This window comes from Acomys minous (assembly GCF_964271855.1).
Source record: "Acomys minous genome assembly, chromosome: 1".
NCBI lineage: Eukaryota > Metazoa > Chordata > Mammalia > Rodentia > Muridae > Acomys > Acomys minous.
The window spans coordinates 160,098,384-160,123,973 of record NC_140483.1 but is presented as its reverse complement, the minus strand read 5'-3'; positions in this window follow the sequence as shown (position 1 = coordinate 160,123,973).

Here is a 25,590-nt window from a genome sequence, read left to right as displayed (position 1 = left end):
TGTAAATCAATCTCCATCACATCTTGTCATTATCAAGTTAAAGCATCAGTTGAATAAGGGATGTGATAGTTGGACAACTCTAAAATAGGTCAGTTATTGGTGATACCAGAGAGGAATATAAGACAATTGGGGAAAATGAGAAGCATATATCAAAATCTCTTTGAGAAGTACTGGGATAACTGGAGAAAACTGAATGCTGAAAGAGGGAATGGTCTTTAGGAAGATTAAGGGGACATTTCTTTCTAGGTATTTTTGTATGCATGTTGGGAAGGATAGTAAAGATTATAATGGCAGAGGGGAAGCAGGTGAACAGGCTGAAACTTAAATATAGTATGAAATAGTCAACTATCAAAGAGCAAAGTAATTAGTATGGATAAAATTTAGAAAGTGAGGAAAAGCAATACCTTGACCAATAGAGTAGGCAAATGACAACATGTGTTTTTATTACTTACATTTATCTTATGGCCATGTACTTTCCCCAACTTGTCTTTCTAGTGACTTAGTTTTCAGAGGTCAACAAAGTGAATTTTGGAGTCTGAAGTTACTAATTTAGTAACTCAATAATATTTAAATGCACAACTGACAAATGTATAATCACAAATGTAAAATTTCTATATCAAAACCTGAAAATTATTATTTGTATTTCTACATGAGTCATATTAAGAATAAAGTGCTAGCACACACTGAAGTGATTGACCAAGATACTACATATCCAATATATGTCTATTGACAATGTATTATATTGTCTTTGGTGTGTGAACACTGACTGTATTACTATGTATTTGTTCATGATTTCAGAAAAACATGGCCACTTTCATATCAACAGTGTAACAATGTAGAACACAGCACAGATAAAATTTTAATGAGTATTTGTCGAGGAAAAATATGCATAGAGGAAGAGTAAACCCTAGTGCTAAGGATCACAAGAAAATAAGAAATATTTTCAACAAAATTATGAGATCTTTGTCTCTTTCTGTCTACCTTCACAACAATCCTGACTTTTAAAAAGCTTTTTCTGTCCAGAAGTTTGGTTTGTACCATTGAAAATCAAGTAGGCTATCAAAATTAACCACTCAAGTAACATTCATGATGGGCATTTTATTTTAATATCTCTGAATAAGTAGCCCAGTTTCTTAGAATTATATTCCTCAGATATAACTTGATATCGAAGGAAAAAGTTCTTGGCAACTTGCCTAATAACATTGGAAGCAATTAAAACTAAAGTATTTTTTTCCTTGAAATCACATTTCATTGCGCCAGCTGTGGAGTTTATTTGTTTGCTCAACTTCGCCCAGTTGGAGTTAATATCTTTGCTTTATATCCCTATTGCACTTTCTCGGTCCCTTTGTTATAGTACTTATAACAGTCTGGCTAATATTAAGATTGTTTGTACATGCCTGTCTCTACATTTGAATTAGAAATCCCTAAAGGCAGTGGTTGCTCTTAAGATCTTTTTATTTCCCACTGTGCCTAGCATTGTGCCCAGCATGGTATAAGGACTCAGTGAATATTCATCGACTCGAATGAACTCACATTTCTACTGCTTGACACAATTTAAATTTTAGAAATTATTTTAATTTCTTTTCTGTTGGTATTTTCTATATAATAACAGAAATCAGCTTGCATTTTGCAGACGCATTGCAAATGAATTTACTATTTCATAGTTGTCAAAACCTATATGGCAAAAAAGACAAAGTTTCAATATGAAATTGAAAGGAAATGGCCATAAGAGGATTAATCTATGCAAAAAGCAGAAATACAACACTAGAGTTTTCTATATGTTGAAATGCATAAGAATCTCTCAAGTTGAAGCATTGCTAAATTATTAGGTATTATAATCTTATAAACTCAAATGGGTTTATATTATTGTATACTCAGAAGTTTCTGCAATGGAATAGGTTTTATTAGTTATGTTATACTTTGAAAAGAAATGAGATGTAAAATTATAAAATTAGAAATCTTTTCTTTGCTTGACACTTTACTAATGGAGTGATTGTGTGTAAAGAAGTTAGCCTGCTTCACTACCTTACTTATTTACAGATGGGAAAGTTAACAATTATGTTGTATGATTCTTCAATGATTAGAAATAAATGCAAACACTCTGCAATTAGATTTTAAACATCTAAATTTTTGATCCACTTCTAATTAAATGAATGACCCCAAGCAAACTCTTAAATATTTTTATATTTTGAATGTGGATATTATTATTTCCAAAATATTACTCTGCATTAAAATACAGTAAGTAGTTCTATAAAGCCTATTAAGAAATATGTTGCATAAATTATTAAAATGTTATTCTAGTGATAATTTTATAATGTTGCATTATGGTAAGAATCAAATAAGATAATTTACATCAGAAAACTAGAAAGTGATAAACATTTAAAATATGTATAACTTATCAATGGAATATTTATACATGTTACATACTTTATTTTATTCACAGGGATGATTTTTTTAATGCATGGTCTCATTGTATATATCAGGATTAATGTTTAGGAAAGTGTGTGCCACTGTGTTTAACTCTTTTTACTTCTCTTTAGAGAAAACACATTTCTCATAAACGGGCTGAAATTTGTACATAAAACTTAAATTTGAGATGATAGATTTCAAAATGAGCAAAGATGCTTTGAACATTGAATAATAATATATTGATACATACAGCATGCTCATGTAAGAATAATGCATCTCTTCAATACTTCATGATTAGAAAAAAAGGAAATAACATGTACAGGATATGTGTGTGTGTGTGCGTGCGCGTGTGTGTATATGTGTGTGTGCATATGTGCGTGTACATATATCTAGAAGTGATGTGGGTTCTCTTAGGCATCACTGTCCATATAAGTACAAATCAAAGATATTTTTGGCAATAGTGGCTTAGACAAACTAATTTGTTGGATAGAACTATTAAAAACACATATTCAGGATCTTAAGAACACTGTTTAACCACAGCTTTGGTTACCATTATTAATAAGAAGGAATACTATGAGCAAATTTTGCCTTAAATCAATAAAATTTCAGGAAACCATATTGATGCATGATTGGCTCATTAAGGCTTGCATATCTCCACAGGGAACATGGTCATGTAGGATACAAATGAATTTCTTTTCTCATTGGGCACATTCTGTTGAAGAAGATATAAAATAAAAAGACAAGGACAGGTGGAAATATCGGATATGGCATCTGCCCAAGTTGGGCATGAACTTATACATGCAAATATGTTTTGTCCATTGAGTCACTTATTTTTCCACTTCATTTATCTCATAAGATAGCCAAATTCAAGTTTTCTCTGGAAGGAGAAAGTACCATTAAGGAGAGAAATCATAACAAGAAATACAATACAATGGTGTTTGAAGCTAAACAGAGATAAATAGATAAAAATAGACAACAGGAGGAAAATATTTAGTCCCTATAAAATACTATTATATCATGAAATATATGTAAATGCACACACATATATATATACATATACACATAATATAGTGAAGTCTAACTAAATACATGCAGAAGAACATGCTCTTGGATTGGAAGATTTAATACTATCAAGTACCATTTCCCATTAAGTGCTGAGTCAGAGGAATATATCAAAACACAATGTAGGAAAGAAACATTCAATTAAGCAGTTATAACTATTATTAGTAGGCTCACTTTTCTTATCAATTGTATTTTATTATGAACTTATGAAACGAGCCTACCTCCCTAACAACCCAACTAACTAAACAATCAGAAAAGGATCTTAAAGAATATAATAACGAAACCTTAAGGATATCAGTTCCAAGGACTGACTCTCCTGGTATAGTCAGCAGGATTTCAGCAGACCAGCAATTCCACCAAAGTTGCTGCTGGAACTGGGAGCAACAGATGGAACCTCAAGCCTCTGCTGGAGTCCAAAGCCTTGAAGCTTTCCCTGGAGCAGTCCTCTTTAGGGGCCTCTTGAAGTACAGGATGAACAGCCAAAAACCAAGTCCCGAGCAAAAACCCTCCTCTCCTGTTTTGGGCATATATATACAAACCTTCTCTCAGTGTGTTCAAGGATGTTTTTTACAAGCTACTTCACAAAGTAGTTCGACTTCTAAGTGGAAAAACCGCCTGCTTTCTCACATCTAAGTGGTAAACATCCTGCCCTCTTCTCAACCCCACACTTGGGATCAAAACAGAAGGTTTATCTCCCCTTCATATGTTGGTGAAAAATAACGTGACAATTAGTGTATAAATAGAAGTTCCAAAACCTGAAAGCAAAATTAATAAAGGAAAGCAGACAAACAGGAGAAAACTTTAGAAAATACTATCTATCTATCTATCTATCTATCTATCTATCTATCTATCTAATACAGACTCATTAAAATATGACAACAAAATAACATATATCTCCATGAATAGGAGGAAAAGTACCTCAAGTTCAAGTTTTCTTAAACTATTCTTAAGATAATATGGCTAAATAGCAAATGAATGAAATTACAAATTATGTCAAGGCAATGAAAGTAATGACATGAACAGTTTTCACTCTGTCATTGGAGATATTAGAAATAATATTTAAAAATGTGAAAAAAGGATTTTACCAAATATTTGAAAAATGATCCAAAACTCTTTTATCTTCAAGAAAGTTACATTCATAAGGTTTCAAGTAGAATAAATAATAATAAAAGAATAGAAATATAAAATAATTGATATATAATAGGTATTCATGTACATATACTATTGCTCTTCTTAAAGATGAAAAAAATGTAGAAACAATAAAAGCATCACAAATATATAAACAGATCAGAAACAATTTAACATGAAAGGGAGGGAATATATAAATGAAAATCTCATGTTATAGCTTTGATTTATGTAAACAAAACAAAACCAAAATTTGCTAAATCCAATTTTATGCTGTTGTACAGGAAGATGTGGTATCAAAATGGTTCAATTTTACATAAATAAGCTAAAATATAAATGTTAAACATTATGAAAAATCCATTTAGAAAGCAGATACAAAAAAATGATGATCCAACTTCATAGAGAGTTTTGGGAGATTATTCAGGTACCGAACTTTCTCTGTCATCACATTTGGAAAGCTACTAACCTGCACTTCTGGTATACTCAGGCAGTAAATTTTATTCCTTCTCAAGTCTCTAATGGGGTTGAAGACCAGATAAATTAGTTGTACAATTAAGCTTAGTTGTTTATGGGTTAAGGTGTTTTTAGGTCTAGATAGATATTTTAGGTAGATAATGATGAGATATGATAGATATCAAGTTACATTCAGAATTTTAGACTCACAAAGATAGAAAAATGTTTTCTTCAAGGCTGTCAAATACAAATAGGCAAAGCACTAAGAATGTAACATTTGTATAATCCCTGATTATGTCATGGTTCTTCTTGCTATAGGTAGTTTATTGTGTATAAGTATAATAATATAAATATACATGTAAAAAATAAAAAAGTTTAATAAAAATGAATAGAGTAAAAATAAAAAGATAAGATTTTTAAAAAAATCATGCATACAAATCAAAGTAATATTAGAATAAAACCCAATTATAAATTTGACCATGGAAACTGATAGTAGCTATGTATTTCTCCCACATTAACCTATCATATTAATTTCTCTACTTATGGACTGACAGTCCTTGAAAGTATCCTCATATTTATGTTTCATAATTCAAATGCTGTCCTGTGATGTATGTACGTAGCTTGCTCTTCTATATTCTGGTGTCTGTTTGAACTGTGTTTACAACAGAAGACATCAATAGACACTCTAAGCAAAGTCTCTACTGGACTTTCTGTTTGGCTTTATCATCCTCAAGCATGTATTTTTGTACTTCTTTATGTAGTTATTAGCCAATGTTCCTTTTTTACTTAATTTTTTTGCTTCTTCTTTCAATAATATAATCTCAGTGAGAATGGAGATGTTAATTGTTCTGCTTTGCTTTATAACTGCAGAGCTTAAATTTCATGGCACACAATATACATTCAAAAATCCTAAAATAAGTCACAATATTTATATGAGGATTTAAAATGAAACAAATGCATTATTTTATTGTGGGAGAAAAGGATGGTTAAACTAAATGGTGCTGGAGCAACTGGCTACCCATCTGGAAGAAAATTAAGTTGGAGCTTGTCTCAATCAGAGAAAAATAAATTCCAGATGGTTTAGAAGCTTAAATACAAAAATAAATGATTAAATAAATAAAACAAAAGTATCACAAGACATTCTAAGTATAGGAATAACACATCATCAAGAAAAAAAGAAAAGGAGTAATAAAAAGGAATATATTCTCTGCAGAAAATAAAATATAAAGAAGCATAATGTCATTTCTTTGTTGAATTTATATTTTATTTTTCTATGCACACATATAAAATACTCATGGAGTTATTATATAAAATACTCATGGAGTTATTATATAGATATACAAAGTAACTATATTGCAGATTAGTAGAAATAAAAAGAGATATAGAAAATATTTATTGACTGATATTTGAGATTTCTCTATGTCCATAATAAGTTAAAATTTAAAAATAAAATATTATAGCTTTAATTATTAATTCTGAAACATTAACATCAGTTAACTAAGACATAGTACTAGGATTTTCTGCACTTAAGAATGTAAAACTTGTTTTTTGGGGGAGTATGACATTAGGAAAACAATTTTCCCCTTTGTCAAAGTGGTAAAAGAGAATAGTTCATTGGATAAATTTGCCTTATGTTAGGAGTACTGGATATACCTTTGGTTTTACCTTCCAAAGTCTATTATAAATACATTTGGTGTTAGTTTTGGCTGTACTAGCACCAAATACACAAACCTCTGACTTTTAACAACCAACTCTTACATACCTGATTTACGACTCTCGGGATGAACTCTTCCTCTGCTGTAATTTGTTGGGATTTCTGTTTCTGGGAACTAAGGTGATAAAACATTCCCTTTTCAGGATCTGATAGTCTAATGAGGTTGAAAAACATTTAGTGTCAAGGATTATCATATTAAAAATTGTGTGTTTGCCATGTGACACAAATTATAATTTATTTTTTAATTGTTGGGGGGAAAAGAAAAGTGCACAGGTTCAGTTGACAATAAAACACAACTCTCAACTGAAAAAAGAATATAACATAATTCATTCTGGACCAAAAATATGAGAGAGCAAACATAGCCTGGGAACATGAAATTATATTATCTCAGGTTGAAGCTTCAACAAGGGAACATTTTCATCTCTCTTTATCGTAAGTGAACAAACAAAGTATTTATGATTATATTTTAATAAAAATTAACAGAAGTATTGTACAATTATTATCAAATTTATTTATTTATTCTCCATGCATCCCACTCACAAGCCCCTACTTCTTCTCCCCTAGTCCCACCCTCCCACTCTCTTCCCTTTCCTCACTCCCATTCTTCACAGAAAAAAGGAGCCCTGACCCCAGTATCCTTACCAACCCATCCTAGTACATCCAGTCTCTTTAGGATTAAGAACATCCTTTTCCACTGAAGCCAGACAAGGCAGCCCAGAGGGGAGAGTGATGTAAAAGCAGGCAACAGAGTACATGTCCGAGACAGCCATGGATCCACTTGTTACGGGACGCACATGAAGACCAAGCTGCCTCTCAGTTACATGTCTGTCAGAGGCCCACTTCCAGTATATGCTTGCTCTTTGGTGGGTGTTTCAGCCACGTAAGCCCCCATGGGCCTAGGTTAATTAACTCTATTGATCTTCTTCTGGAGTTTTTGTGCTCTCTGTGCCCTTTTATATTTTGCCCAAATGTCCCATAAGATACCCCAATCTTTGCCTAATGTTAGGCTGTGAGTCTTAGCATCTGTTTCTATCTGATGGTGGGTGGAACCTCTCATGCTAGCCTCCTGTCTGCAAGCAACAGTGTCAGGGGTTGGATCTCTCCTATGGCGTGGGTCTCAGGTTGGGCCAGTCATTTCTTGGCCATTCCCTCAATCTCTGTTCCATCTTTATCTCTGTGCATCTTGTAGGCAGGTTGCATCTTGGGTTGAAGGTTGTATAGGTGGGTTGGTGTCGTCCTTCCTCCGTTATGTGGTATCCTTTTAAATAGACACAATTTTAGAGGTAGATGATCATTTTTGATTGGCTAAGGTTATAAACAGGTAAGGGAGGGGGAAAGGGTGTATGTATAAGTACAAAAGAATATAGCTATAAGTACATAGAACCATGAGGAGATGAGAGGCAGACAACTATATCCTAGTTGAGATTATCAAGACACGATCCTTGAATGTGATAAAGTTGCATAGACGTTACACATAAACACACAAAACTATGGAACTGCATACCAGTCTGTTTCTGGAGATAGTTATATAAGATGAAGTCACTGAAACCATTTGAAAGGTGCACTGAACTCATTACATTATTTCTTTGAAGAAGCTTCTGTGATTCTCTATTTAAATTCCAAAGGTATTCTTATTTGCGTAAATATAGCTGACATATTTACTGTCATTTACCCTTGCATTTCTCCTCACTGCCCCTTCTGCTAGTCCTTTTTCTTCTCTAGTCTCATCTCTACTTTTGCCTTATACATGAGTAATATTTGTGTCTCTGGTTTAATTATCTTAATACAATGATCTTAAGGTAAGGCTAGGATGCAGCTCCATGGAGAGTTTCTGTTTAGCACACTTAAGGCCTTTTGTTCAATTTCTTGGTCCACAAAATAAACAACCAACTATTAAAAAAAAATAAGGCTTTTATGTGTTTGCAAAATTTACATAGAGGAGGAAAATAAAAAACACATATAAATATATCATTACTATTAGTTGCCTCACTAAACTATAATTGGGAGTAGATAGCTCATTGTGCATTAACACTGATTATGCTAAGAGTTTTATCAAAAATTGCTCTTTAGAAAAAAACACGACTTTTTTGTTTCACAATCTTATTATCTACACTCATAATATATATTTATCATATTATCTAATGTTATTTTCTTGTATCGTCACCCTCACCTGAACCTCCTCTTCATACATTCTTCTCCTCTTTTCATTTCTTGTTTGTTCATTTGTTTGTTTGTGCCCTAGAACATTTAATTTTGAGTTGTCAATATGAGCACAAATGTGATGTTTCTAATTGAGCAAAAACAAATTACAGTGGCCTACCAATGAGGAAGAGCCCTCTCACTCGCTTCCAGTGACTGATATATCTCATGAAAGAGGGGGTGGGAGAATATCAGCAAGTGGGGGACATGTCCATAATTTGGCTCCAACTCTGGTTGCCACCTGATGTAACACTCAGAGACATTAGCTGCAAACTCCGTTTCTACTTGATGTTTCCAGTGCTATAAGGCTTGAAGTTAGGGAGTCAGAAAAGATGGTAGCTGCACAACAAGGCTGCATTTGGCCTTTGAACCTCTCTGTGAATATCTCTTATTTACATTATGTCTAAAAGAAATATCAGCGCAGCAGGCCACCAAACACCCTCACTTTTCGGGTCTGCTTTAGATTTGATGTATTTATTTCTTCACATGTTTCTTTGACTTCTCCCAAAGAGCACAGCCTGCTTGTGTTTACAGGACCTTAACTTAGTCTTCTGAAATATGAGACTGCTTCAGTTAGCAGAGTGCTTCTATTTATCCCTTTACTTACAGCCGACGTTTAAGTGAAATAACATCTTCCCACATATTTTGCCTTATTACCATTTCTTCTTCTATATTCTACCTATCTCTACTTTCTTTTAGCAGTCTAAATGTAATTGCTAATCCTGCCATGAATTCTTTCTTCTTTTTTTAAATTTTCTCCACTCATACCCAAGATAAATAATACAATAGTATTCATGATACTATTTGTGTCTTTCTGTTCCTTAAAGTAATGGAACTTAAATTTTTTCTGGAAATCTAAAATGATGGTATATATATACATTCTTTTTCTCATGGATTTTTTCTTCTTATAAGTGTGATGATGATGATGATGATGATGATGTTGTTGTTGATGATGATGATGATTTCTCTCTTGAGAATTGGTGACTCTAATTAGTGGAGTCTCAGCATTAATTATTACTCAATATCACAAGTGTTTATTGATAACACATTACAAATATGATAAGTCTTTGTTACTTAGAGATCTGCTGAAGATTTTAGCCTCTTGTATTTATAAGGCTTAAAATCCACTAGGAATGGAAGGACAGACAATAAACACTGATGCCTATACTGGATCCTACCACAGTGCAGCATTGTGGATGTTACCACTCACTCCTTCATTGTTCACTTAAGAGAAACAGAATAGGTTTACTGCATGCTTTGATTTTGGTTGGTAGCTCTTTTCAGATCTAGGCAATGGACAGCTCATTCTCCACAGTTGTGGGGAGAGTGTGGATTCTCTCTGACATGAGCTCTGTGGCCCCCATTTTGAACACATCCCCTTAGTGGGGAGGCCTGGGTGCACTCAGGGGAAGGGGAGTCAGGCTATGTGGATAAGACCTGATAGGCTGTCGTCATATGGTAGGGTAGGAAGTGTCATTCTGTCAGAGGAGTAGGGGAGGGGAGTGGGGCTTAAGAGGGAAGGAAGGGTGGAAGGTAATGGGAAGATACAAAGGAGAGGATAACATTTAAGATTTAATCTGAATAAATAATAAATAAGACAGAAAAATAACAAATTAAAAAATAAGAAAAATAGAATAAGGTTGACAAAAATCTACACTTCACCCAGTACAGAAGCACTAAAAACAATTTAGAAAGAAAAATAATGCAAAAAGCTAGAAAAGAAGTATCATAAATTTTTTCCGGCTTTTTAAGCATTTCATGTTACAATACAATAACATATCTATAACTCTCTATTGGGATCTCATAAGACTTTTATTTTATACTATGATTTCTCAATGTTTAAATTACTGCATAAAAATTATAATCTCTTGCTAATACAATTATCAGCAATTCCCATCCTGCAATTGCACTCTTGGAAATATTCTTTATTTCTCTATTTAATTTATTTTACTACAACTGATATATTAAACTTACAAATATTTAATCTACAAAATTTGGTGATCTTTATCTTGTTCATATACCTGAGAGTTTTTTTCCACCATTAATACAATAAACTTATGGATTCATCTCTATGTGCTAGTGACTCTTTCTCTAAGTATATGAATATGAATGTAAGTAAATTGATTTTTACTATTTTTCTTCTATTTTCTGTTTAATACAGTATTGCAGTTTCTCTAAAAATAATTTTTAGCATACAAAATAATTGATTGCTTTATAACACTCTTATATCCATATGAATCACTCCTCCCCAAGACACTGAGGATTACATTATTTATTCATTTCCCCCTTTCATACTGCCTTTCCTTGTCAATTCTTCTCTCTTCCTGCTATCTAGATTTCTTCTCCTCACTTGGACTACCATGTTACCTGCAAATATCTATGTACATTCATTATTGTGCATCTTGTCACATATAATATATTTACATTCCATAACTACAAAACCATCTTGCTCTCTTCCAAAATTTGAAATTGTTGTGGAAAAAGAGAGAATAATTTAAGAATATTGACACCTTATGACATATATGTAAATGAGAAAACTCTCTTTACATTGCATTCAAAAGGTTGCCTAAATTAGATTGTGCGATCAACCATTCAGATCTTGATGCAAAATATACTTAATAAAACTACAAAATTATCTGGCAACAATAAACAGACTCCTTTCGTCTAATACATTATTTAAAAATGACATCTGAGAAAAGCAAACACATCATGAAATGGAAAGGAAATTTAGGATTTACTTACATAAAATTTATTCTATATAGACACTTTTTTACACTTGCTCTTTGTCACACATATTGGAGCCTTCACAGATCAATAGTCAACTCATGCTCCTGAGTGTATAAAAGGCTATAGCTTCTAACATACTTTTATAAGCATCACTTCACTTATTACTACGTGAATTTTCTTATCAACGGGAAAACTGTTTCTTTTGTGTATTTTCCCTTGATTTCTCATATTAAACTATTGTGTAGTAGCCAATTTTAATAACAGTATAAAAAATGACTAAATGTAATTTTCAATCATAAAAGGAAGGAAGGAAAGAATATCAGTAGAAATGTTGTAAGGCCATTTTATGAAAAGGCTTTTTAAGCTTTCAAACATGATGTCCTCTCCTCATCAACGTCCAGCACAAGCTCAGTTTAGTACTTCTCCTTTAAGCTACTGTCTTTATTCATTTCAACAGGACTTTAGTTTACCTTCTTTCCTGAAATTCCCATGAAAGAACAAGATAGGGAATGAGACTTTACTGATCTGAATTTTCCCTTCACTCTGTCTCCTACTACCTTCCACTCTATCCATCTCTAGGATTGCAGATTTGGCAATAATTGCTGGCAGCACTTCTGTGGGAGAACATGTTCAGTAAGACAGTTTTTTAATTAAACTATTAATCCATAGTACACATGTTAAAAAGACGCAGAAAAAAAAGGAAGGGATGTATATAAGAAGCATGAGAAAAAGATGAGAGTAAGGAAGAAGTGAAACTAACACAAATGAAGTTAACTTTTCAATTCCCACAACATGAAGTAGTTTCCTTATGCAAGTAAATACTATTAAATGAAATCACTGCTGTTGTACGTTACCTCAGTCGACCTAGCAAAGATAATTCCCTACACTATATGGGCCTATGGACATTCCTAGAAGCCATCTTCCAGTTGATCCTATGTCTCATCCTGTTGACCATTAAAAGTAACCATTATAAGCCTCTCTGCACTATTTATGGAAATACTAAGAAGTTTTCTATATAAAGATTTTTAGAGAAGTCTCTTATACTCAGCCCTCAAAATTAATTGCTCACTTCCATCTAAGATTTTTGGAACTGCCTCTGTATTAAACTAACCTCATATTATCCTATATTAAGTTTACTAGACCAGAATAATTTAGTAGATAAGATGTGTCTGGACCAGAGCAAGACATTTGTCAAATGTCTTCTCTTATATCCATGTGGAAAAGGCTAGTATAATTAAGGGAACTAGTGACTGGTTGAATAATTTTGTCCAAATGAGTTCATATACATGCAGAGGGAAATTTCCAGCCTTAAGGAGTGGGAGAAGGTAGATAGTTATTCTTCTTTGTCTTTGCAATTTAACCACACAATGGTGATCATTATTTTAATAAGTATTTTTCTCTTTTTCTTTGTTTTATTAGGAATGACTACCTACCCTTCTCAAACACACACAAATTTCCAAGGAGTAAATACCTTTCTTTTCATCTTATTATATTTTGAGAGAAATTGTCAATTCTTTCATTCCTATTTGTCTGTCTGTACACAAAAATAAGCATTAGGGCAATTAGGACAATGCATATCTCTGGACTTAGGAATTAATGAGACCCTACAATGCCTGTTCTACATTACCAGTTATCTTTATAATATAACAAAGTAGGGCATTATATTCTTCAAGTTTTCAGAGAAAAAATTCAGAAGCACAGAGGCCTTTTCATTAGCTCAAGGTCACTCATGTGAAATTTCTGAATACAATTCATATTCTGTGACATTTTGTTTCCTAGGCTCTTCACCCAGGGTCACTGTTTCCATTAGGCACTGGAGGTACAAAAGCACTTTTAAGGGTATATGAAAATGTTTTTATTTTCTTTTTTTACATAAGAAAATTTACTGAATGCTTGATAAAAATTTGGCATTGGTACTGTCCACCTTTGTTCCAGTGTGACCATAATGTACCTGTAGATGTCCTGTAGGAGAAACTACTCATGTAAGCAAAGTACCTAACATCTACAAAAAGCAATATTCCACCTTCTTCCTTCCTAACCTTACTCCCTTTCACTAAGTAGATAGAATTAGAATGTGTCTCGTTGGCTGTGTGGGCAACAAGGAATAAAAATGAGACCTGAAGAGAATGTATTCAGAGATATTAAAGAGTAGAAAAGATCTTGTGCAGAGAGGAGCTGCCATGGTGAGGCTACACCTTATGCTCCAAAGTAGTTCTGCTGGCTCTGTTTCTGTAGTTTCACAATGTGGTGGGAGATTTTCTGTCCCCCCCCTATCTCCTACACAGTCATGTGAGATGTTCTTGAAAATAATCACAAAACCAAGCAAATGTTATTTTTTATTTTATAACCTAAATACAATCTAAATATATAGCCAGTAGGAGTGACAAATGATGTTTGTGTTATGTTCTGTTGTTAAAATCTACTAAAGGCTTTTGTTTCCATTAAACCTTTTTCTATATTTATACACTAGCTTGATCATGTGATTCATAGTCTGGATCTCTTATTCTGTCTTTATGCCAGAGCGATTTTAAAATATTGGATTCATCTGTATCTTAAGCAGAGGAACTATGAATGCAGATGTTTCTTTAGCACCCTAAGCATTAGTGTCTTCAGCTGGTACAGAAACAGATTAAGGCTCTTGCAATTGGAATTCTGTCCAGTGTTTGGGTGGTGGTAGTCACTCTCTTCAATTGTATGTACATCCACTTTAGAGAAGAGAAAACAAGTTGAGAGATTAAACTTGAGTTGTTAAAGGCCATAACCAGAGAATCATGGTGAAATTCTGAAAATAGAGGACAGTAATACCTGTTTCAGCATTCAGATTGTTTTAGGAAGTTAAAGATTAATTTATATTCAAGAGAAAATTCTATAATCTATAAGTCCCACCATTTCTCTGCTACTATCTCCTTTCAGACAGGATGCCATCTGGATTATCAGGTATTTTTAAGTCCGGTCTATGGTAGCAGGCTAAAGATTTAAAACTTGAGTTTTCATTCCATTGAGAAATATCTAATGAAACAAAGAAATAAAAGGAATAGAAGAACAGCTATATCCGTCAGATGGGGTTATTGCTGTTTACTGTGTATGTGTGTTTATGTATATAAAGGACACAAAGTACAGCTTTGGCTGTTGTTCTTGAGGCAGGCACCATTTAGCTTGCATTTGAAGACAAAATCTATCAGTGTAGATTGGCAATGAGCCCCAGGGATGTGCTTTTAAGAAGTTCTTCCATGTTGGGTTTATAAAAATATGCTTGTGTGCCTGGCATTTGAAGAAGTTTTGTAACAGCACTTGGGTTTTTCTTTTTTATTTTTTTCTTTCTTTTTTTTTTTTGATTTTTTTTCTTTATTAATTTATTCTTGTTACATCTCAACGGTTATCCCATCCCTTGTATCCTCCCATTCTTCCCTCCCTCTCATTTTCCCCTTATTCCCCTCCCCTATGACTGTTTGATTTTTTAAAAGATTTATTTTTTTCATACTTTCAGGAACATACTTTATAGACTCATCTATCTCCCCAGATCTCAGTTATTTCTACATTAGTACTGTATTTGCATCTATGTCACTCCTCTCATCTTCGACTTCCTATACCCCTCTTACTGATGTTCAAATTTATGACCTCTTATTCTTTAATTATTATTATTTGTGTGTGTGTCTGCATGCGTATGTATAGTTACAGCCTACTATGTCCATTTAGTATTTCTCATATGTATTTGTTCTTAAGGTTGGATGCTTGAGATTAGATAAATTATCAAAAGGCTTATCTCTGGAAATGACTGATTTTCCACTCTCCACAACAATTAAGTGCCTATAGGTCTTTATCCCTAAGTGGGGCCTTGTAAGATTTCCAATATTCACATTGACATGTAATCTGAGGTTGTCTTTGTGACGGTATTGTTTAGGTGACTATCTTATTAAGATTTAATGTGGTTCTGTTTTACAATTTGCATTGAAAATCATTCACTGAAGTATTATGCTTACTCTTAGGGTATCAAGTCTCCTCTTGGTAGCCTGCTATCATTCCTCTGAGTGCCACTAGGTCTCCCCATTCAGGGGACTTGGTCAAATATTAGGCACCAGAGTACGTATGAAAGTCAGACCACACTCTCCACACAACTGTGGAGAATGTCCTGTCCATTGGCTAGATCTCGGTAGGAGTTTGAAGGAAGTCCCCCTCAGTCACAGTCATAGGGGAGAGGAGTAAGGGGAAAATGGGAGGGAGGGAGGAATGGGAGGATACAAGGGAGAGGATAACCATTGAGATGTAATATGAATAAATTGATAAAATTTTTTAAAAAAGAAATAGATACTGAGAGGAAATAGACAGTGAGGCCAAAGAAGAACTAAGAAAGAGTGGAATTAATGGACTCCTCAACGCTGTGAAGAAAATGATATATGAAACTGGAAAAGTGGTCAATTTGTCAAGTATTATTTTGGAAATCTTCAATGAGGTGCTGAATTAAAATGGAGTTTGTAACATGACAAAAAAAAAAGAATTATGCTTACTTAATTCATAGAAGAATTTGAATATCAATACTATTTTAATAGTCATTAAAATTAATTAAATATTACTTATCTTATATTATCCATAGTGTTATATAATTTACTAAGTCTTTAAAATAATTTTATTTGATATTTAAAGCACTATTGAGAAGGTAGAACAGCTACAGTCATCTCCAATTTATAGATGAAATCAGCAATGTAGAGAAAAGAAAATTGGTTTCCCTAAAACAAACTTCAGATTTGAGACTTCAGCTTGCATGCCCTTGGTAAACATGTGTTAAATTTCCAAAGATTTCTGTAGTCAGTAACTAATATACAAGTAGTCTTTCTGCTTTAGACTTCATGTTTGAAAGAACACATGTGGTGTTTAGCCCCATGATTTAAATTGATTCAGCCAATGTTGAATGAGAACTTTATGCAAAACAAATTGTGTGATTAGGCTGGAAGAAATAGGGACAATCAAAACAGAGATCTTGCCCAGAAGTTTGCAATTTAGAACTTTTTAGTAGAGGAGGTACATGAAATGAGTGCTAATCACATATAAGAGACTGCTGAAGTAAGAATTCGAGTGGAAACCTTAGGGGTTATGATAAAGAATTCTTTCTTGCTGCAAAGTTTGTGACAGATTATCAATGAAGCATTAGCTATAGTGATAAATGCTAAAAGTCAGAGAAACAAAATAGAACATATACAAGATATCATGAAAAAAAGTATGTCTCTGCTTAACATGCTTATAGATAATCAAAGATTGTGACCACCATTTTTCTCAGGGAAAAGATAGAGTTTTGGTTAAGCTTTCTCAGGTTTTAGCTCCTGGAAGCCATAGAAGTTCACCAATTGTCAGCCTGAGACTCTTCCAGTGATCTGACTAAGCATGAGGGTTCTGAAGTACCTTGACTGAAGTAGCTTCACCCAATGACATTTCCAACAGCATTGCCACTGTTTCTCAGCAGGATAGCCATAACTAACACTTGTTTGCAGCTAGTTTCTACTTCCCAGTTGAAAACATATGTTCACATCAATGAAGGAATCCTTACCTTACCTCTGCTTCCTGCTTGCTTCTACTTAAGACCCCACTGAGCAAATGGCCTTGTTATATTCTAGTGGTAGGCAACACGATTGCATTGTTTGTATGCCAGTCAGAAAGAGTACTCTATAAGAAGAAAACCTGTGGGATTTCATAGCAATAGGAGAGAGATAAGCGAGGATTCATCTTGAACTATAATCACAATATATTCTATATATGTAATTTTCAAGGAACACAAAACATCAATAAAAATAAGACCATAATTAATCATTGAGTTGACTGATAGCTTTACAGTAGTAGGGTTGGGGTAAGAAAAGTTGAGAGGTCACTGATTTCAGTTTTACAATGGGACATTTGCTATGCCATTCCTTGTGAGCATTTAGTATCTGTCATTGAAATAAAAGTAACAATAATGAACCTAAGTGCCTGGGTTTTAACATTTGTTTTAATTAGCTAATAGAAGTATGCTAAGGGAATGGAACACAAAGATGTGCTTACATTTCGGGAATCTCTACTTTTAGAGATAAATCCATTTAGATAAATACATTTCTCAAAAGAAAACTTGTTACCCTTTTTTCATACTGACCCACTGTGAGGAAAGTGCTAAGAGATGGAGACAAAGGCATCCGTCTTTGAAGTGTTTTCTTCTGATCAAAGTCCAAAACTTCATATTTCTGATGTGTCTCTGATGTGTATAGAATCAATAACACATGCCCTCTTTTTTCTTCTTTGTTCCTTATCTGTCAGGTGATTGTAACATGAATACTGTTGGGCACCAGAGCCAGAACGCCCAGGAGACATAAGAGTTTGTCCATCAGACGAGATCGGGTGCTTTAAAAAGAAAAAGAAGAGAAAATGAAAAAAAATTGAATATCTGAGAAACGCATAAGTAAATGCTCAACATAACTATTCATCTGGGAAATGAAAATCAAAATGACACTGAGATTTCATCTTACACCTATCAGAACGGCTAAGACAAAAAACTCAAGTACCCGCACATGCTAGCAAGGAGGTGAAAAAAACGAAAACTCTCTTACATTGTTGGTGGGAGTTCAAACTTGTGTAACCACTTTGGAAACCGATCTGGAGCTTTCTCAGAAAATTGGGCATAGTGCTACTTCCAGACCCCGCTATACCACACCTGAGCATATACACAAAAGATGCTACACTATCTGAAAATTTTCATATCAAATAATTAAACCAGTTGCAATTCTCAGTGAAGGGCAGGGAAACTCCTGCATGTGGCAGCAGTTAATGCAAAGACAATTATTTGTTCAAACTACTGAAAAGAAGTATAACCGTCAACTACTCAACTTTTATACCACAATGGGACTTCTATGTCACTCGTTGTATGGCTCAGAGAATATTACACAAGAGATGAAGGAACAATATTACAGATTTGTTTATACATTATTGTTTTTATGTGTATGTTACTGTGTACAGGATGCTGGAACTGAGCTGTGATGTTCTAGAAAAGTAGCAAGAGCTCTAAACCACTGGATCATCTCTAATTCAGGAAAGAAAGAATAGCTGGATGGTCGTGAGGAGTTTCCCGTAACACTGTCTTTCATACATAACCTGGCTATGTCAGTCATGTGTGCACAGAAGCTATTAATGCCTGCACAAGACTGAGCTCATCAGCATTCAGTCATGCATAGTCGAGGTGCCTGGGGGCCCTGTCCCTTCCTGTGTAACTTTAAACTCTTAAATAAGGTAGCCACTGGGAGACACATTGAAAAGAAGAGAGGGTCAGAGGAAAAGAAAGGGACAACAGAGGTCAAGGGAAGTAAATATAATCACAATATGAATGAAACCGTTATCCATATATGGAACTGTCAAAACAAGAAGAAGATTTATTTAACTTAAAAACAAATTCCAATAACAACAGAACTTTTTTTTTGTTACTGCAAAATAAATAAATAACAATATTTGTCAAGTTGTCCAGACTGAATAAAATATTTCACATAGAGCACTACTGCCCAATGCTCTCCAAGCACCTACTATGAGCAAAGCAGTTTGAACATCTTCCTCTTTAGTGTTTTAGAGTCAGTCTATAGAGCAACTACAAGAGACAGATTAAAAAATATGGCCTTGCAGTCTTCTTTAGGACCCCAATTCTGAGCTCCCATGCTGCACTGAGTGAGAAATAATGTAATTCCCATATTAAATAATAAATTTACCATTAATTCTGTAACTGACTGATTCATTAACTCACACATTCTGTCCTATAGGAGATTTTCTGAGTACTGAAAAGGTGCTTGGTCCTGTGATACTTGCTAGGCAAATGGTAGCTACTATTTTCTTCACTCAAATTCTTGTGTTTACTCTATGAATAAAAAATAAGCATAAATGTTTCCAATCCAGTAATTTAGAGTTAAGACAAGAGGATTACTCCTATTTTGAAGCAAGATAGAATAGTACCTACAGTTGGATATGTGTGTCTCTTTTCTGAAAAATGAATGTAATCAAATAGTTTTGTGTTCTATTAGAGTCACACAGGGAGCTGTGAAAGACCTCAATTCTCAAGCACCTCCCTATATAATTGAGAATACATATCGTAGGCAAGGGACCCAGACATTGGCATTTCTGGTTTTGTTCTGATTTTTTCTTCCATTTTAAACTAAAAATTTTGAGAATTTCACTGATGAGCACTCTATTTACATTATTTTATCTCCTGTTCTTCTGCTTTCAACTACTTCTCTGTTCCCCACTCTCTTTCAAATTTATGACATAAATATGATACTACATATGTGTTGCACATGTTGTTACAGAGCTCTCACAGAATCCATTTAATATTGCTCATGTATAGATGTTTAGTGGTAACTTGGGATTGGATTACCTATCAGGAAGGTCGTCCTTGCAGAAAACTGATTCTCTCTCTCTCAACAGTTACTGACAATGGCTCTCTGTTTACATTAGCTACCATGAAAAATTTCCCACATACAAGTTGGCATGAAAATTTGTATTGTCATTATACAGATTAGGCATAATTCGGCATTAAGAAATCTTATTTGTGAGATTTTGTGGGTGCAGCTTTCCTAGAAGATGCTATCAAGCACCATCACTGTCCATAGGCTATTTGGTGGTACACCTATGGATTGCTTTTCTCTTACTGCAATGTACATAGCATCTTACAATATCATGAGAACTGTCCATCATAGAAGAGGCTTCCAGATCAACTCCTGCTTGATTGCTTCACATCTTTTGTCCAAAGTGTGTGACAGTTTCATAAAGAAGATCTTACCTTCAAGTTCTGAGAGACAACAAGGGAACATTACATTAGCCTATATTATTTGAGTATTCTCTGCCCTCCCCTAGACACCTCAAAGGAGATTTCCCATGCTTAACACTGGGGTTCTTTGTTAGATAGTCTATGGCTTTAAGAGGGCATACCGTGTTGCTGTTCAGAACAGTTCCACTTAAAATATGTAAAACTATGTATTATATATGTGTTTGTGAGTCAACATAGAATATGTTTCCCCTTAGAGTTTTCCAACACCTTTAGTATTTATTATTGATCGCTCCTTCCTTCCTCTCCATCTGTATTACCTTCCTCCTTCTCCCCAGCAGATACCCTGTCCCCGTTCTTCTACTACATTCCTTGACAGCACCTATGTGTTCTTAAAGCCTCTCTGTAGGCTTCACATTTTCCAAACCTACTTTATTTGGGGTTCTTTAAGTGCCTATACCTACCTTCAAACCTACCTACCCTATATAGGAGAGAAAGGAGATTTATGGGAACAGGAGAAATAGACCTTTTTTAATTTAGTTCCTGGGAGTGATTCCCCTGGCATAGTTGGCAGAATTTCAGCAGATCAACCATTCCTTCAAAGTTGCTGCTGGAAACTGAAACAGCAGCCACAGCCCAAAGCATGGAAGCATTCTCTGGAGTGGTCCTGTCTAGCAGCATCTCAAAGTTGAGCAATTAACTGCCAAACAATACCAAGACCAAAAAGGCCCCTGCCTTCTGTTGTGGGCTCATGTATAAATATTTCCTCTAAGAGTCTGTATTAGGAGGTGTTTCAGCTGGCAACAACCAAGTCCCCCTCCTGTGACAAAGTGGTTCAACTTCTAAGTAGATAAACATCACCTGTTCTCTCCCAAGTCTGTTCCCTATCCCATACTTGGGATCAAAACAAAAACATGTTTACATCTATTACACCTCTATATGATTTCAATATAAGTATTGGTGGGGTATCCTTCCTGTAAAGTGTGGCAGTACAAATACTATGAGGATAGAAACAGCAGAGACAACTGACAGACTTTGGTAGCAGAACAATGAATGTGTTCTTATCTTGAATATGGGAGTCAGTCCTTGAAGAGCTTCCAGGAAAGCAAAGACTAGTCATGCTTGTGTTTTTAAAGATCTCTGCAAACAACTGAGTACTGAATTCCAGAGGAAGCAAAATTAAAGAAGTTTACACATTCTTCAGAAAACACACAGTCAGTAGGTTGATTCATCTCAAGGGAAAGTGCACTTGATATTTTTCAGGATTAGGTGTCAGTTTTATGTATGCTGACCTCCATGGCTTGGTTTTGGAACTTTAGCATTTTCAGCCATAGGAATGTCTCTTGTTGATGTTGAAAACACTTGTCCAGGACCCAGGTGAAAACTGGGAGGTCATTCAATCCTCAGGAGTAACTAAAGATGGTGAGTGCCAGAGAAGAAAAGGCAGGAGAATTTTTATTTGGAGAATAGGTTACATAGTACTGTCTTGTCTTCAAAACCCCATTATATCCCCAAGAGGATCAAGTGATGTCACTAACAAGTTCAGGTTCCAGATAGACATCTCTATATCTTCCACCATTTGGTATCAATTTTTCTTTCCTTTTCATTCCTTTATTTGCCCCTCAAAGTGCCTGTTGTCTGTTACTAAATTATCAATCCATTTATCTTTCATCTATTATCTATCTATCTATCTATCTATCTATCTATCTCTCATCTATCTATCTATCTAGCTATCCATCTATGTATCTACCTATTTCTCATCTATCTATCTATCTATCTATCTATCTATCTATTATAATCAGTAATCCTATTCAACACCAAACTGAAATGTGGCACTGATCCCTGCTGCCATTGGAATCACAGAGACTTTGAACGCTAGCCAACGAATGAAATGATTTATCCCTATGAAAAGAACAGTTAGGCTCAGCGAGGCCTGGGCTTGACTGCTGGGAGGGTGTGATCACTTCCTGCACAGTTGCAGGAAAGCAGAGCCTGTCACAGCACCACAAAGCAGATCGACGACAGATCCGCTCATTAAGGAACAGCAGAGGAAGCCAAGGTCCACACTGACATGCACTCATCTGACTGGACACCTCTCCGAAGGAAACAGAGAGAAAGACGACCTACCCTGACCTTAATGAAGACACTTCTCTAGGAGACAACCAGCTACCCTCAACTTCCTGCCCCTGTGTTCTGCAGAGACAGTCCTTACAAGCAAGCAGACAGTTGCTTTTGTGTGACTCAACAGTGACACCCAGTGACTCTCTCTGTCAATCCCTGGTGACTGCTCCCTGTGGGTCTTCTGGCAAATACATCTCAGTCTCTATTTCCTTACACTGAAGGAGCAGCAGCGATCATGTCAAATTCAGTCCTAAAGGAGAAGACAATAATAATAAATCCCAGTTTGTATTAACATAATTAACTAACCGCTGAAGCATGCTCTTCTGTGTTCTTGGCTCATGTCTAATGTCTAACATAGCGTCACAGTGCAGCTTCACTACTCTTTGGATTTGGCATCAAAAGGAACTGAGTATTTCCTTCACATCATTAGTCTAGATTTTAAGGGAATGTATTGTGGAACATTCACATGTACATGTACACACATGTTCATGTGTTTCTGGATTAGCAAGACTTAGATAAAAACAATGGACATATCATGCCGAGACAGGGCATAATCCTCTGAGCTGGACAAACATGGACAAGAAGAGTTTTTTAACTAAATTTTAATTAAGATAGAATCATGTAATTTATCTCCTCCTTTTCCCTCCTCCAGATCCTTCTAGATAACCTCCTTTAGATGCCTTCCTTGCTCGCCAGACCCCACTGTCAAATTAATAGCCTTTTTCTTTGATGTGTATGTGTGTGTTTAATGCACATGCATGTATACATGCATGTGTACGTGTGCCCATATTCATGTGTATACTCTTGAAGCTAATGAGGTCATAGGCTTCATAAAAGGATCTGCTACGGCTACTTTGCTAGGTGAACATAATTTCTCACTGCATTCCAAATCTAATCATCTATCTATAATATATCCATAAGAAAAGGAAACCATCACAGAAAATCACAACTAGGCACAATGGAGAGATCAAAGGATGTGGGAAGTCTAGCCCCAAAAGATACACCTACATGGGCAGTAATTTAATAATTTATAATATAACCAAAGGGAAGTGGCTAGCATGCCCAGAGCCATTCCAAAAAGTGGCATATGTGGAAAAAGTGTGAATCTGAGGCTTTTTAGTGGAGGATACAAAACTTCAGGTGGATTAACGAAAGGAAAATGCTTTCTTCAATATTGAAGGGGCAGGAATTCAGAAAAAGAGCTTACTAGTTTTATTTGGTCCCAGAGGACAGAAATTGAATAAGAGCTGTATGTTATATGGAAACTGTTTTCTACTCAATGCAAAGAAGCACTGTATAATGATTGGATCTATTGGGAAATGAAAGAAACTCAGAGGGCAGAGAACTTTATTCCATCAAAAACATAGTCTAGGTGCATCTGTCATAACAATTCCACTTTAGAAAACAAAAGTAAAGAATGAGTGGATACAGAAAGGTTCTAGGAAATGTTAATAAATAAAGGCAGGGAAATGTTGATCATGAGTGTGGCAAGATATTTGTTAAAAATATCCAGGAGGCTGATTGAAATATTTCTCTAATTATCACTTAAAATTTAATTAAAGCCTGTTTTCTTTCCCCACTAACCTAACATTGCTTTTTCTTAACCTCTATCTTAGGTAGATGTTTTCTCTCTGCATCTGTTTCCATGCATCTGCTACATGAAAAAAAAAGATAATTGTTTCAGCCCTACAAAACATTTTTATATCATTTAACTAATTTTCCGTCCCTTCAGTGTTTCTTTTTGAAGGGTGACTGAGTTAGCCAGATTATCTGATACTTGGTACAGCCAACAGGGATGAGCAGAGAGAGAATTACAATATAAATATGCCCCATGCCAGACAGCCATCTTCAGGTGCTCTGTTATAGACCAATGCACAGAATACCAAGAGCAGTGGCTATCAACCTATATGTCCTGAGACTCTTTGGAAAATCTCTATCTCTGAAAATATTTACATTATGATTCATAACAGTAGCAAGGTTACAGTTATGACATAGCATAAAAATAATTTTGTGGTTATAGTCACCACAACATGAGGAACTGTACTGGGCTCCAGAAATAGGAAGGCTGAGAACCAATAATCAGTCTAGAGTGAAGAAACTTGGAAAAGGCCTATGGAGGTAAAAATAGGGACACCAAAGGAGGATATTGTCTCTCCAGAATGGATACCAATGCCCGATACTAAGTGTGTTGGTGAAATGAAGAGACGCTTTGAGGAGATGATGAAGTCACCAGGGATTGGAGTTTGTATACACAGTCAGTGTCCTTATGATTGCAATGAACTTATTTTCCCTCTCTGCTATCTGTGGCCACAGGGTGGTACCACTCAGAGGAAAAGAAGCATAACCAACATCCAATCTGGCGACATCTTGACATTAAACATTCTACCTTGCATATTGGGAGAAATTAATTTATATTGCTCAAGAGTAACTCAGTTTAAAACTGCTTGTAGCAATAACACACAAAAAATGCAGACTGAGGCAAAAATACAAGCTGTTTTCCCCTTGAGCATCAAATTTGATGATTCTTTACTAGATACCAAGTCCCATCATTTGATATCATCTCTGCTTTAAGCTTTCCCTATATTCTTTACAATTAGATGTTAATTTACCTATCACTGCATTATGCACCTATAATGGAAAAGGATAATGTAAAAAATACAAAAAATATGTTGAAAAGACACAGCAGAGATTTAGGAAATAAGCAAAGGTTATGTTGGAGTATTGATTAAGTTGTAGAGTGCCCTTCAATAAGAAAAAATAGAAGAATCAAACAAGTAAAACCATGCAGATTTTACATACCCATCTGAGCTAGCGCATATAAATAAAAGCAGAAGGAAGAGGTCAGAAGAGGCAGATAGATGACAAATCAGGTGAACAAGGCTCCTAACCATGTACAGAGAAATTCAAGGTGATTCATAAAATTTTGCAGGAATTTTCAGACTGGGAGTTGAGAGGTATTCATAGCTCTCTGAGTACCCACTAAGAAAGTTCCAACTACTTTGAGTGACATATGCTTTGATAT